A 16,649-nucleotide genomic window follows, 5' to 3' on the forward strand; every position below is an offset into this window, starting at 1 on the left:
TCTTTCTCTGACTCAAAGATTTCAAATGGCCTGTCTTCATGGGCATTTTCAGCTCAGTTACTTTATTTTTCAGGTTCAGAATTAGTTTGGTTCTTTTTTATAGTTTCTCTCTCTTAGTTGATATTCTCATTTTGCTCATGCAATGTTTTCCTGACTTGTTTACCTAGATGTGTTACCTTTAATTAATTGAGCATCTTTTTGAAGAATATTTTAAATTCTGGGTACCTGGGTGGCTCAGTTGATTAAGCGACTGCCTTCGGCTCAGGTCATGATCCTGGAGTCCTGGGATCGAGTCCCGCATTGGGCTCCCTGCTTGGCAGGGAGTCTGCCTCTCCCTTTACCCTCCTCTCTCTCATTCTCTCTCTCTCAAATAAATAAAATCTTTTTTTTTTTAAGAATATTTTAAATTCTTTGTCAGAAATATTATAAATAGGCTTTTCTATAGGGTTGGTGTCTGTAGTATTATTTTGCTCCTTTGAGGTGGCCTTATGTTCCTTTTATGTATTGTGATCTATTAATGAGATTTGGACATTTGAATAAACAATCAGCTCTTCCTTGTTTATATACTGTCTTTATACAACTGAAGACCACCATTCTTCTCAGCTAGTGAAATATTTTCTGATTTCTTGTTCCCCCTGGTGTCTGCTTGCAGAACTGTAGCTATAAAGTGTTTTTCAGTGGCTTCCAAATTCTGCTACAGGTCCCATAAGCACTCTTAGTGACTCTATACATAAACCAGTCCCCTGGACTACCCCCAGACAAATAGAATATTGAATACAGAGTCCTCTCTTTGTTTCAATCCCAAGAGAGGAACTCTGGTATGGGAGGTTCCTCCCCATTTCACTGCTCTACAGGGGCAAGGGAGTGTCATGGAGACACATGCAAATGCTGTAAATTTTCTTGAATCCCTTCATGGTTTTACACTGGCCTGTGTGCTCTGTCTTCCTAACTTGTCTCTAGAGCTCTCAAAGTTATTCTGGTGCCTATAGCTTTACTAACTTGCTGTCTCTTGCAGGGGAAAATCTTAACAAATAACACTAGGGTACACTGGGCAAAGTGCACAAGGGGTTCTTTGTATGATGTCTTTAAACATTTTTTAATTAAAATATTTAACGAAAAATGGGTATGACTACAAAACTACTCTTTCATGTTAACCATCAAGGTAGATGATGTTACATTTGGAGTGGAGGGAAAAGTTTATAAGCAGGCTATGGCAAGTGTTTCTTCATTTGGAAGGTGTCCATAAAAAAGGAATTCCTTTAAAAAAGTTCAAGTGAAGTGTATATATACATGTTGTGTGTGTGTCTGTGTGTGCATGTGACTTCAACAAATTCTACTAAAAACAATCCAGTGAATAATTATGATTGGAGTTAAATTACTCAGATTTGCCAGTGGAGGTGGCATGGCCAGAAAGTACAAATGTGAAAAATGACTACTAAGGTCTTCTACAAAGCATTTTTAGAGGGCTCACTTTGTAGTCACAGATTGACAACACTTGAAAAATGTGATTATTACATTCCATGTTCTTGAGCCTTGGGGCCTAATGGAGAGAAGCATCTGTTTCTCATTCCAGAAACCACACCAATTTAATGAAAAGAGAGGTCAACAACTCTGGCTATCAACAAAATAGATCTCCATATGCACCCTCAACCTTGGGCCTCCTTTAATTTGAATTCAATAGGGAATGATGTAAGAGTCCTTTTTTTAAAAAAAAATTTAGTTATTTTTTTGTCAGAGAGAGGGAGAGAGCACAAGCAGAGGGAATGGCAGGCAGATAGAGAAACAGGCAGGAAGCCTGCCTGGGATCATGACCTGAGCCACCTAAGGCAGACACTTAACCAACTGAGCCACCCAGGTGTCCTGTAAGAGTCTTTTTTCTGAATACAACACCATGCCCTTATTAACCTGGTTTCCAGAGGGGAACAGATGAAAAATCAAGCAATAAAATGTGTGGTATCATTGAACCACTGCCAAAAAAGAAAACTAAACACGCCAAATGTGATATAAAATTATTAGAGAAAAGGAAAAAACATACAAACTTTCCATTTTAGAAAAAGGGAAAATTTGGAGGTCATTTAATTTAGAATTTCTCAACAGTCTCCTGATAGCCACTGATTATCTCAATGTTTATTAGAAGAGATTTGGTATATAAATAGCTAACTAAAGTTAAAACTACTTTTTTTTTTTTAATTTCAAAAATTAACTGAGGAAATGACTTCTGGTTTCCAGTTGTATGTAAGGAGCTTAGAAGTGACCACTGTTTACTGACACAAAGTAAAAAGCTGAAGAGACTGGAAAATTGACAAGATTCTCTGATCCATAAAAGACTGGACATAGGGCAAACTATTGCCCCCCAAGACAGGAGAGACAGGCAGGCAATTAGGTGAAGTCATAACTTACCAGACCAGAGACTCAAAAGTGGAAACCACCATGTGAACCAGTGCTGGGTAGGGAGAGCTAAGATGGTAATTGATTAGTTGCTGGAGGCTGAATGCAGACAGCTCAGTTAACTCTAAGGGCACTGTGTCTTAGGAGTGCCACCAAAATATTGTGAGATTTACCTTCAGGAGTTCTACCACATTCCAATAGTAAACATCTGAGAAAAATCCCTCTCTGCTTCCAACCAGGTGAGGAGGAAAAAAAAAATTGAAATATGCCAAAGAGCACACCAGTGGTAGTGCTGCTGGTGGGGGCAGCAGCAACAGCAGCAGCATCACAGGTGGAAAATAAAAGTAGTAAGTGAGGGGCGCCTGGGTGGCTCAGTTGGTTAAGCAACTGCCTTCGGCTCAGGTCATGATCCTGGAGTCCCGGGATTGAGTCCCGCATCGGGCTCCCTGCTAGGCAGGGAGTCTGCTTCTCCCTCTGACCCTCCCCTCTCTCATTCTCTCTCTGTCTCTCAAATAAATAAATAAATAAAATCTTAAAAAAAAAAGTGGTAAGTGAAAGTCTGCCCAGTGTGGGCTGCAGTTGGAGGTCCCATTGCTGTTTTGCAATGCCCAGATTTCTGAGAAGAGAGCTCTGTGACAAGGACACGGGAAAAGGAAAAAGGCAGATATTGACAACAAAAAGAACATGTTTCCTGCTATCAGTCTGAGCAGATCAGATGGGAGAGAGAAAAGTGATCTGGAAGAGAGGAATTAAATAATGCCAGTAGAAGAGGAGAGACCTAAATTTAAAAGAAGTAAAGAAACTCTGCAATAGTCATCAGACTTAATTATAAAGCCAACATAAGAATCATGGATATCAAGGAGGGTACCGGTTGTGATGACCACTGGGTGCTGTACATAAGTGATGAATCACTTAATTCTGCTCCTGATACCAATATTGCACTGTATGTTAACTATCTAGAATTTAAATAAAAACTAGGGAAAAAAATAAATAAAATAATCATGGGTATCCAAGAAAGATGAGAAAGGGAGAAGGAGGCAGAGAGTTTACTCAAGGGAAACAGAAGCCAGGAATTTCCCAAGCTGGGAAAAGACTGGACATACAAATCCAAGAAGCTAATAGAACACTTTATTATTTCAATGTGGAAGACTTTCTCCAAGATATATTATATAAAATTGTCAAAAGCTATATGGTATTTTCCTCTGTCTGGCTTATTCAACTTAGCATGATACTCTTTAGGTCTATACATGTTGTCGTAAATTGCAAGATACTATTTTTTATGGCTGAATAATATTCCATTAATTCCATTATATATGTGCCACATTTTTTTTAAAAGATTTTATTTATTTATTTGAGAGAGAGAGAATGAGAGACAGAGAGCACGAGAGGGAAGAGGGTCAGAGGGAGAAGCAGACCCCCTGCTGAGCAGGGAGCCCGATGCGGGACTCGATCCTGGGACTCCAGGATCATGACCTGAGCTGAAGGCAGTCGCTTAACCAACTGAGCCACCCAGGCGCTTGTGCCACATCTTCTTTATCCATTCATCTATCAATGGACACTTAGGTTTTTTCCATATTGGTGCAATAAACATAGGAGTGTGAAATCTTTAAAAAAAAAAAAAAAGCAAAAGAATACACAAACAAACAAAAAGCAGAATGAGACCCACAAATACAGAGAACTGATGGTTGCCAAGTGAAGAGGGATAAGGGGATAGGCAAAATGAGTGAAGGTGGGAGGGAGATACAGGCTTCTACTTATGGAATGAATAAGTCATGGCAATAAAAGGTTACAGCATAAGGAATATAATCAATGGTATTATAACAATGATGTAGGGTAAGAGATGGTAGCTACACTTGTGGTAAGCAGAGCATAACCTATAAACTTGTTGAATCACTATACTGTGCACCTGAAACTAATGTAACACTGTGTGTCAACTATACTAAAAAAAAAAAAAAAAAAAAAACTGTCAAAAGTCAATGATAATTTTAAAAGCAGTCATGGGTGAATAATCAAGTAACTAGAAAGGAACCACTATTAGGCCATGAGGAAATTTCTCCATAGAAACTCTACAGGCCAGGAGAGACTGGGATTACATATTCAAAGTATTGTACGAGAAAAACCGCAATCCAAGAATACTCTACCTGGATTATCCTTTAGATATGAAAAAGAAATAAAGCTTTTCCTAGACAAACAAAAACTGAAAGAGTTTACTAGAGAAAAGGAAAAACATACAAACTTTCCATTTTAGAAAAAGGGACTAGACCTGCCTTACAAGAAATGTTGAAAGGAGTTCTTCAAGCTGAAATGCAAAGGGAAACACAAAAATCTGATTACAGTGATAAATGGACAATTAGAATTGGAAAACAAATTCTATTTTATAATAGTGTGTTAAATACTTAATTATAGCATGCAAATTAAAGGAAGAATATAAAAAAAATAATTCTAGCTAGTACAATTGGATAACAAATTCACAACATAAAAAGAGCTAATTTGTAACATCAAAAAAAATCAAAGTAGAAGAGTACAAGGATGGAACCTATATAGGTGAATATAAATAAGTTACTATCAGCATAAAAAAAGACTACCTTATGTACTAGATGTTTCATGTAAACATCATGGTAACTACAAAGCAAAAATCTAGAGCAGAGCAGAAACATGAAGCATAAAAAAAAGGAGATTACACAATCACCATGGAAAACCACCAGCTTACCAAGGTAGACAGAAGTAGAAGGGGGGGAGAGTAAGGCAACAGAGATATCAAATAACCCGAAGGCACAAGATGAAAAGGCAGTAGTAAGTCCTTATATATCAATAATCACCCCAAATACAAACATATTGAACTCACCAATCAAAAGGTACAGTAGCTGGATGGATTAAAAAAAAAAAAAGACTCAATTATATGTTGCCTACAGAAGACTGATTTCAGCTCTAAAGACACATATAGTCTCAAAGTAAAGGATGGGAAGAGAACAAAGGGAAACCCAAAGTAGGTAGGCCTAGCCATACTTATATCAGACAAAATAGACTTCAAGCCAAAAAGAATAATGAGACAAAGACAGTCATTATATAATGATAAAGGGGTCAATAACATCAAAAAGATTTGGCAATTACAATAAAATATATGTACTCTCAACACCCAAGCACTGAGATACATTAAGCAAATACTGTCAGATCTCAAGGGAGAAATAGACAACAATACAATAATACTGGGAACTTCAATATTCCACTATGAACAATGAATAGATCGTCCAGATAGAAAATCAACAAGGAAACATTGGAATTGAACATTTTATAACAAATGGACCTAACAAACATATACAGACTATTCAAAAGCAGTAGAACACACCTTCTTCTCAAGTGTCATGGGCCAGGACATTGCTTTTTCACCCATCCTGGACCATGTCCTCTGTGGTTGGCATCCACCGAGATGAAACCAAAGAATGTCCTCTCATAAAAGAACTTCAATTTACAGCTTTTCCACCCAGAGACTGAATAAAGCAGTAAACTGAATGAAGTCCATCTACTCATCACAGAATCAAAAAGGTAAAAGATGAGCTCCTCAAAGGTAATCCATAATTTATCAATTTCATACATCAATAAAACCCTTATATCTGTAAAGCATAAAAGACACTCAATTTTTGTTGAATTAAATCACTTAACAAACCCAATCCTTCATTTTATGTATGAGAAAACTGAGGTCTGGAGGCATTTACAGACCACTGTGTCACCAGAGTGACAGAGCTGAGATGGAGATCCAGAACACCTGACTTGTAGTCTCTTTCTCTGCCACTGTCTCTGTCTAAGGCCGTGACAGTCTTGACTTGAAATGCAGTGCCAGTAATATCCACATTCAACACCTGTCAACTGGGTCAATATTACTTCCATGACTTAATCTTAACTGCCCTAAAAACATGGCAGGAGTTTCCTAACCCCTCTTCCTCCTCATCCCCTCAAATAAACCTATTGTGGACTCATCTACTTTAATATACCGACTTAGTTGTCCAAGTAAATAACTAAGAAATGGGTGAATTTGTGGTCCAAAACACCCAGGAGAGCATGGCTTGGCCTTCATAGTCAATGCTCACTGGATGAGCTTTTACTGACTTTAACTTTTGTAATATAGATAAATATTTCACCAATAACTACAATTTAGTACATATTTCCAGTACTGACAGGCTAGGTTGTGACATAGTTACCGTATGGAATTTATTGTCCTGCAAATCATGTTCTGCAATAAAATGAAAGACTGCAAACTTTAAAAAATTGTAATTTTTGGTAAGGGATTGATCCTTTTACCCAAGGCATAGTTCTCAGTTCATCTTTCTGAGAAAATTACTAAGAGTAATTGAATATTTGGTACATATTCTAATTCCCTGATATCTGACAAGGAAACAAACGACCCTCCAACTCCAAGGAACAAAACAACATATATAAATTATACAAACAAGTCCCTTTCTATCTGTCCTCTTAGATCAATATATGACCTGATTGTAATATAAACCCTTTTCAGATTATAAAACAATTAAAAAACACCATATTTTACAGATCCACTTGTTAGAGTCTCCCAAAATTAATCCTTCCTGGTATTTTTTTTTTAATTCCTAAAAGTAAAACATACACTGAAAATTTCTGAGAAATAATGTGAAGTTTTATAAAAATTATAAAGCGATCACTCATTTCATGACCATATATCTTTTTATTATTATTATTATTATTATTATTATGTTCAGTTAGCCAACATTTAGTACATCATTAGTTTTTGATGTAGTGTTCAATGATTCATTAGTTACGTATAACACCCAGTGCACATCACATCACGTGCCCATGTATCCTAACTTTATAATCAACACTTCATCCATTTTTTCTTTTTTTTTTTTAAGATTTTATTTATTTATTTGACAGCGAGAGATACAGTGAGAGAGGGAACACAAGTAGGGAGAGTGGGGGAGGGAGAAGCAGGCTTCCCGCTGAGTAGGGAGCCTGATGTGGGGCTCGATCCCAGGACCCTGGGATCATGACCTGAGCTGAAGGCAGACGCTTAACAACTGAGCCATCCAGGCACCCCCATCCATTTTTTCAATAAATACACATCTTAAAAATATATTTGACTTTCACTTTGTGGAGCCAGATTTTCTTCCCTGGGCTAAGCCATGTGACCTACTTGGAACCACTGGAACTTAGTGGAAATTATGCAGAGGTTTGGAAATTACTTATGCAAGTGAGCTTGCTTGCTTTTGTGCCTCTTTCATTGTTATAAACAACCTCAGGTAAGCCTGCTGGACCCAAAGATAACTGGAGAAATGCAGAACAATGTTTCCACAGAAATACTCCTCCAACCCAGCTCAGAACAGATCAAAGTTTAAAGTCAAATCACAGAGCATGAGAAAGTCAATTGAATGCCAGCACATTCATAGATGCATGAGAAAGTCAATTGAATGGCACCACAGACCTTAGCAGGGAACCCATAACTTGTGGCAATGTCTGGCTTCATCCGCCTGCATCAGTCATACCAATTCAGCTTGTGGTGTTAAACCATTCCCTGTCCCAAACCTGCTGATAGAAACAGGCTCAGTTTGCAATAACAGTGGTAACTGCAGAACCCAGACTGGCTGACCTAATCCCCAACCCACACCAGGAGGCAATAGGTGAACCCCTCTTCTTGCCTATATTCCCTCTCCTGGAGCTTGACCTGACAACATGCTCTTCTACATCCAGTGGCAAAAAGCAGTAAGGCACCAGTGTCTTTGGCCCTGACTCAAAGGCAGGGTGCCATCCATACCCAGACACACCTGCATCTCCACCTAGCAACAGAATATGATCCAGGCAAGGGATCCTGTGGCATTCCGCCCAGTACCAGCAAGGAACCAGGACTAGAGTCTCTTGACTCTCCACCTAGACCCTGTGGCTCCTGCCCTATTCTAGCAGTACAGGGGAACACAGGTCAGCGCTTCTCTCATTCAGTGACACCAGGAGAGATAGACTGGGAAGCTCATAAGCACTGGGTAATTGGAGATTAGAGGAGCAGAAATATCCTCCATCTTGTAAGTTCATCATCCCTCAAATATCATGTAATGTCACCAAATGACAATGGCAGGAATCCAAGTAGGCTTCAGATGCTAAACTTAAATAGCTAGTACACTCAGGTTCTAACATAAGCCCAAAAGCCCAGTATACACTTGTAAATGACTCATCATACCAAGAACAAGGAAAATTAAAGAAATGAGAAGTCAATCAACCAGTTTCAATACTAAGACGAATCAGCTGCTGGAATTATCTGCAGGTATTATAAATCAGGTGTTACAAAAACATGCAACAACAAATTATAAATAACTGTAAAAATATAAAAAGTGAACTTCAGTAAAGAAATGGAAGTTATAAAAAGAACCAGGTAAGAATTACAGTGTAAACAACAATAGCTGAAATAAAGCTATTAATATGCCAAATAGAATCATGATGGCTTAAGTTAAGATTAGTGAACATTATGGTAGATCAATAGAATTTACTCAACCTAAATAACAGAGAGAGAATAGAGCAAAAGATGAAATAAGCAGAACTCAGGGATCTGTATCACAAAAATAAAGTACATAACACTGACATTACTGAAGTACTAGAAGAAGAGGACACAGAATGTGGGACTGAAAGAACATTTAAAGAAATAATTGCTAAAAAGTCCCCAAATTTAGTGAAGGATATAAACTTATGGGTCCAAAAAAAAAAAGGAATAACCCAAAGAAATCCATGCCAACACATAAAATCATAAAAGTTCTAGAAACCAATGATAAAGAAAAAAAAATAGTAAAAGTGTCCAGAAAAATGACAGTTCCCATACAGGAAAACACATTTGAATGAAAGTGGATTTTTCATCTGAAACCACGGAAGTCAGAAGAAAGTGGCATCTTTTTTCAAGTGCTGAAAGAAAAACCTGTCAATCAGAAATTCTACACTCAGCAAAATTATCATTAAGGAACATAGAAGATAAGCTAGGAAAATCTGTCCCTAGAAATCCTACACTTAAAGAATGGCTGATGACATTACCTACATGGTGGCCTAAGATGTCCATCTTTTTGTCCCCATTCCTAACAACTAAGAGGGCCTTTGCCCACAAGAGTGCAGCTGGGGGAGCTGTGGGATGTGGGGACACATGCCGAGGGACCTGTGAGGAGGTTCACCCACTGTGCATGCAGTAATCAGAGGACGGACCTCAGTCTGGGCTGCAGAACCAACAAGAGCTGGCAAAACTGCCCCCAAACTCTTGGCTGCCATCAGGGAAAAACTGGAGAGTGCTGACTCAGGCAGGCAACCTAGAATGAAACAGACTCTGCAGAAGTCCAGCCTTCCCGAGGGGAGAGGAGAGTGTTCTGATGGATGAGTTTGAATACACTGGACAGCACAGCAAGAAATTTTGCCAGGACTGCCCTTTCCTGGAAGAGCATGACATGAGGCTGAACCAGCGACAGATGACCTCTCCCACGTTGGGGGTGAGCCCTGGTTACGGCCACTGTATGGGACACTGCTCCAGACGCCTGCTTCTGTCCAGCAGCACCCCAAGTACTGAGGCCAGGTGTGGAGGTGACTGGAAGGAGGGAGGAGATAAAGAAAGATGCAGAGGGCATGAAAGGGACAGTTCCTGCTCACGGGGCTCCTCAGCAGGAAGCCGACCCCCGAGCCCCTGAGTGAACCTCACGTGAGGATCCTCGGCAGGAAAGGGCCTCTGAGTGAACCTGGTGTGAGGATCCTCAGCAGGAAAAGCCTCTCAGTGACCCTCATGTGAAGATCCAATGCAGGAAGGGCCTCTTGAATGAACCTGGTGTGAGGATCCTCAGCAGGAAGCCCAGCCCAAGCCCCTCAGTGAACCTCACGTGAGAAACCCCTCCCCAGGCCTGCCTGTACTCCCAGTGCCCCGTGTGTAAATGCTCCATGTGTGAACATGCACCTTCCTTCATTCTGAGGTCAGCTCCCTGTATGTGCTCCTGAATGCAGCGGTGAGAGTGAGCTCCAGGAACATCAGGCCAGGCTCTGTGGGCAGGTTAGAAACCACAAACCACACTGCGGAATAAGGACAGGTTTTCAGACCAAGAAAGCCATAACTGAGAGTTCTAGAGGGGAGGGGGTGGGAGGATGGGTTAGCCTGGTGATGGGTATTAAAGAGGGCACGTTCTGCATGGAGCACTGAGTGTTATGCACAAGCAATAAATCATGGAACACTACATCAAAAACTAATGATGTAATGTATGGTGATCAACATAACAATAAAAAATTTTAAAAAAAAGCTTACCAATTCTGCCACAAGGGGAAGCAAGAAGTGTGGAGCAGCCCGTCCATAGAAAGTCAGAGAAAGCCACACATCTAACAGGACCAACAGTGTATCCCACTGCCTAGGAAAGTTTTGAGAAGGGGTCTGCTACTTCAAATGAAAAAAGTAAACAAACAAACAAACAAAAATTGCAAGGCACATGAAGAATCAAGGAAACCTGCCAATGCCAAAAGCTAACACTAATCCTCAAGTAATTAAACTTAAAGACAGAAAATGTAGTTATCTAGCAGATACAGAATTTCAAATAGCTGTTTTGAGAGGCACCTGGGTGGCACAGTTGGAGCATCTGACTCTTGGTTTTGGCTCAGGTTGTGATGTCAGGGTATGAGATTGAGCCCCATGTGGGGCTCAGCACTCAGTGCAGAGCATGCTTAAGACTCTCTCCTCTGTGCCCCCCATGCTCTCTCTCTAAAATAAATACATAAATTTTGGGAAAAAAATAGCTGTTTTGAGGGAACTCAAGAGCTACAAGAAAGCAAAAAAAGGCAATTCAATGGAATCAGGAAGACAATATATGGAAGAATAGTACTTTTGCAATGATACAGAATTCATAAAAGAGAAACAGAAATTCTGCAGCTGAAGATTTTAGTAAGTGAAATGAACAATGGAATAAACAGCAAAGTGTACAAAATGGACGACAGAATTAGTGGGCTACAGAATTGGAACTTGGAAGTAACCCAATCAGGAGAAAAAATTTAAAAAGAAGTAAATAAAAAGAAAAAAAAATAGAAAAGAAGTGAAGAAAGACTACAGACGTATGGAACACTAACAAATAAAATGTACAAATAGAATCACTGGAGTTCTGGAAGAAGAACAGAAGGGGGCAGAATGTTTACTTAAAATAATAATAATAAATAATAATAATAATAATAATAATAATAATAATTTCTGAGAACTTATCAAACCTGTGAAGACAATTGGACATCCAGGTTCACAAAGCTAATAGATCATCCTATTATATCAATTCAAAACAACCTTCTCTAAGACATAAAATGATGAAACAGTCAAATATCAATGAAAAAAGATAATCTTAAAAGCAGCCAAAGAAAAATATATTGAAACCATGAGGCTATCAGTGGATTTCTTGGCAGAAACCCTAAAGGCAAAAGAGAACTGAATGGCATATTCAAAATGTTGAAAGAAAACAATTTCCAGACAAAACTGCTCTATCTGACAGAGTTATCCTTTAGATACAAAAGGCAAATAATTTCAGACAAAAGTTGAGGCAAGTTCATCACCACTAGATGTGCCTTGCAAGAAATGCTGAGGGAGGGCGCCTGGGTGGCTCAGTTGGTTAAGCAACTGCCTTCGGCTCAGGTCATGATCCTGGAGTCCCGGGATCGAGTCCCGCATCGGGTTCCCTGCTCAGCGAGGAGCCTACTTCTCCCTCTGACCCTCCCCCCTCTCATGTACTCTCTCTCATTCTCGCTCTCTCAAATGAATAAATAAATCTTAAAAAAAAAAGAAAAAGAAATGCTGAGGGAGTTCTTCAGGATGAAATAAAAGGACAATTATCAGTGACATGAAAACATATCAAAGTATAGAGGGGAGGGGGTGGGAGGTGAAGATAAGTATACAGTTACATTTAGAAATCACTAATACTGTAATAAGATTTTGTTTTAACAACTTAAGTAAATTAAAGGAAAAGCATTATTTTTTTAATTCTTATTTTAAATCCAGTTAATTAACATACAATGTTATATTAGTTTCAGGTGTACAATACAGTGATTCAACCATTCCGTACATCACTGGCTGCTCATCACAAGTGCACTCCTTAATCCCTATCATTTATTTAGCTCATCAACCACCCTCTTCCCTCTGGTAACTATCAGTTTGTTCTCTACAATTAAGAGTCTGGTTCCTGATTTGTCTCTATTGTTTTTCCCTTTGCTTGTTTGTTTTGTTTCTTAAATTCCACAGATGAGTGAAATTTCAATAGAAACAGTGCAAGTGAAAAATAGTATTTTCTTTAAAGTACTAAATTTTTAATAATAAATATGGAATTATTGATCTAGCAAAGTTTTCCAAAAACAGATGCAAATACAGAGACTTATTCAGTCATACAAATGCTAAAATAATTCATCACACATGAAGTACAAGACATTTTAAAAGATGTTCTCCAAAGGGGAACCTTCTTACACTGTTGGTGAGAATGCAAACTGGTTCATCCACTGTGGAAGCAGTATGGAGGTTCCTCAAAAAGTTAAAAATAGAACTACTCTATGATACAGCAATCACACTACTAGGTATTTACCCCAAGAATAGAAAAATACTGATTTGAAGGGATATATGCACAGCAATGTTTATGACAGCATTATCTACAATAGCCATAGAGCCTATTGACTGATGAATGGATGATGTGGTGCATATACAATGGAATATCACTCAATCATCCTCAATCATCAAAAATAATGAAATCCTTCCATTTACAAGGGCATGGATGGAGCTAGAGAGTATTAGGCTAAGCAAAGTAAGTCAGCCAGAGAAAGACAAATATCATGATTTCACTCACATGTGGAATTTAGGAAACAAATGAGCAAAGGGGAAAAAAGAGAGACAGGCAAGCCAAGAAACAGACTCTAAACAGTAGAAAACAAACTGAGAGTTACTGGAGGTTTGGTGGGTGGGGAGATGCGTTAAATAGGTGATGGGGGGGATGCTCCTGGGTGGTTCAGTCTGTTGTCTGCCTTGGCCCAGGTCATGATCCCAGGGTTCTGGGATCAAGCCCCACATCAGGCTCCCTGCTCAGTGGCAAGTCTACTTCTCCCTTTCCCTCTGCCCCTGCTTGTGCTCTCTCTCTCACTCACACTATCTCTCTAAAAAAAAAAAAAAAAAAAAAAAAAAATATATATATATATATATATATATGTCATGGGGATTAAGGAATGCACTTGTTGTGATGAGTACAGGGTTTTGTATGTAGGTGTTGAATCCCTGCATTGTACCCCTGAAACTAATATTACACTATATGTTAACTAACCAGAATTTAAGTAAAAACTTAAGAAAAAAAAAATAGACCTATTTTGTTAATTGTTTTGTGTGCACTTGAGATGAATTCTACATTTTGTTGTCCTTGAATGGAATACTGTAAATGCCAATAAGGTCAATTTGAGAAAAATAAAAGATGTTCTCTAATTTTGAGGAAACTATAGCAGTTAGAGGTCAGTATCTATAAAAGGAAAGAATGAAAAATGAGAAAAGTAGAAATAACTATATTTTAATATTTACATATCTTCAGAAAACAATGGGATGTTTAACACAAAATGAGTAACATAGTAATGTGGCTTTCCTAATTTAAGTAAAAGGGAAATGTATATCAAGTATAGGGCAAAATCCAGAATATGGGGAAATGGAAGTAAATTACTTGCATTCTTTTTAACTGTACCTGAAGTAATATATTACTTGAAATTAGACTATGAAGGATGAAATATGTGTACTATAAACATTTTACTTAAGAATCTATCAGGCAATGAAATGTAATCACACAAAACATTTAATCAAAAATGAGGCCATAATAATAGGAAAAAAGGAAACACAAAACACATAGGTCAAATAGAAAATAAACATAAATGTGGTATATTTAAGTGCAAATATATCACTAATAACATTAAATATAAGTGGCCCGAGTGACACAACTAAAAGACAAAGGTTGTTGGGCCACCTGGGTGGCTGTCAGTTATGTGTCCACCTCTTAATTTCAGCTCAGGTCATGATCTCAAAAACAACAACAACAAAAAAGGTTGTTAAATTAGATAAAAATAGACATGATAAAAATAAATATGGCCTGGAGTTCCTGGGTGGCTCAGTTGCTTAATCATCTGAGTCTTGGTTTTGGCTCAGGTCATGATTTCACGGGTCATGGCATCAAGCCCTGCATCGGGCTCTGTGCTCAGTGGGGTGTCTGCTTAAGATTCTCTCTCTCCCTCTGCCCCTTCCCCCACTTGCTTGTTCACTCTCTCAAATAGATAAGTAAATCTTAAAAAAAAAAAGTTTAAAAAATAAAATCAACAAATAAACACGACCCAACTATATTCTGTCTATAAGAAACTCACTGTATAGAAACAAACTTACTAAAAAGAAAAGGATGGAAAAATATACCATGCTAATAATAATACCCGAAAAGCTGGTGTGGCTCAGGAATAAAGAGGGCCATTTCAAGATGATCAAAGAAACAATGTATCAAAAAAAAAAAAAAAAGAGAGCGAGAGAGAGAGTGTAATCCTAAATGTTTATGTACTGAATAGACAAGATTCAAAATACATGGAGGGAAAACAAAACAAAACAAAACTGATAGACCTGGAAGGCAAAACAGACCAATCTATGATTACAAATATTTCAATATCTAGTAATTGATAAAAGTACAAAGATGAAAGTCAGTGAGGATACTGTAGACTTACACAAAATTCTGATACTTAGTAAACATTCCACAAAGCAATGGCAGAATACATAGCTTTCTCAATTTTTCATAGATTGTTTACAGATATAGACATTTTTTTTTTGCCATGAAATTAAGTGACATATGAGCCAAATATAAAGCATTGATCTAGTTTTGATCTTATTTTGATGAACCTACTGAAAATACCATGAGATGATTAAGGAAATTTAAATAGTTACTGAAATATTAAGGAATGATTGTTAACTTTATTGGCAATAAAACTGTGGCAGTGGTTTTATATATATATTTTTTATTTTGTAGATACACAATGAAATACTTAAGGAGAATTTATATTGAAGTACCACCTAACAAGCATATTTGTTTACTATTATTATTATTTTAATCTTCTGGTTTCCCTTAGCCTGTACTCAAAAGAAGCCTGAAACCCAGAACTCCATATTGACAGTGGACAGACAGAGCTCTAAGGGAAGCTACGCATTTCTGTCCTGAGAAGTGAAATACAGTACTGTTCAGATCACGGTGAGTGGGGGAAATTCTTTTTTTTCTTTTTTAATTTTCTTTTTTGTCCCAGTACCTAGGCAATCCTGCAGCACCAGTGCCAACAATGCATGTACAATGGGATACAAGCAGAACACTTCTCTTTGAATACAGGATCTCTGATCCCAATAGTATGGGAAGCAAGCATTACTGTTGGTCTTTTGTTTCACACTCTCTCATTGCTTGGAAAGGAGACAGACACTGTCATGGGAAGTGCACATCAGAGCAAGGTAACTAAAGTCCCAATTACTAGTAGGAAAACCAGGAAAAGACCCCCTAGGAACATAAAAAAAGGTACAGAGATAGCTGAGATAAGTGAGCAATCCCATGAATTTGTGTATAAACTAGGTTCATATCCAGGCTGCAGATGCCTGAGTCTAAAAGTAAAGAGAATATCCAAATCTTTGAGAACAAGAGTATGCAGAAAACTGCCACAGAGAGTCCCAACCATTCACACTGATGCACGCATGAGATAGATACCATTTTTATTTTTTTATTTTATTATGTTATGTTAAACACCATACATTACATCATTAGTTTTTGATGTAGTGTTCCATGATTCATTGTTTGTGCATAACACCCAGTGCTCCATTCAATATGTGCTCTCCTTAATACCCAACACCAGGCTAACTCATCCCCCCACCCCCTCCCCTCTAGAAACCTCAGTTTGTTTCTCAGAGTCCATAGTCTCTCATGGTTTGTCTCCCTCTCTGATTCCCCTCCCCCACTTCATTTTTCCCTTCCTACTATCTTTTTTTTTTTTTTTTAACATATAATGTATTATTTGTTTCAGAGGTACAGGTCTGTGATTCATCAGTCTTACACAATTCACAGCACTCACTATAGCATATACTCTCCCCAATGTCTATCACCCAGGCACCCCATCCCTCCCACCCCACCCCCCACTCCAGCAACCCTCAGTTTGTTTCCTGAGATTAAGAATTCCTCATATCAGTGAGGTCATATGATACATATCTTTCTCTGATTGACTTATTTCGCTAAGCATAGCACCCG

This window comes from Mirounga leonina, unplaced genomic scaffold, assembly GCF_011800145.1.
Source record: "Mirounga leonina isolate KUSES-001 unplaced genomic scaffold, KU_Mleo_1.0 Mir_239, whole genome shotgun sequence".
Lineage (NCBI taxonomy): Eukaryota > Metazoa > Chordata > Mammalia > Carnivora > Phocidae > Mirounga > Mirounga leonina.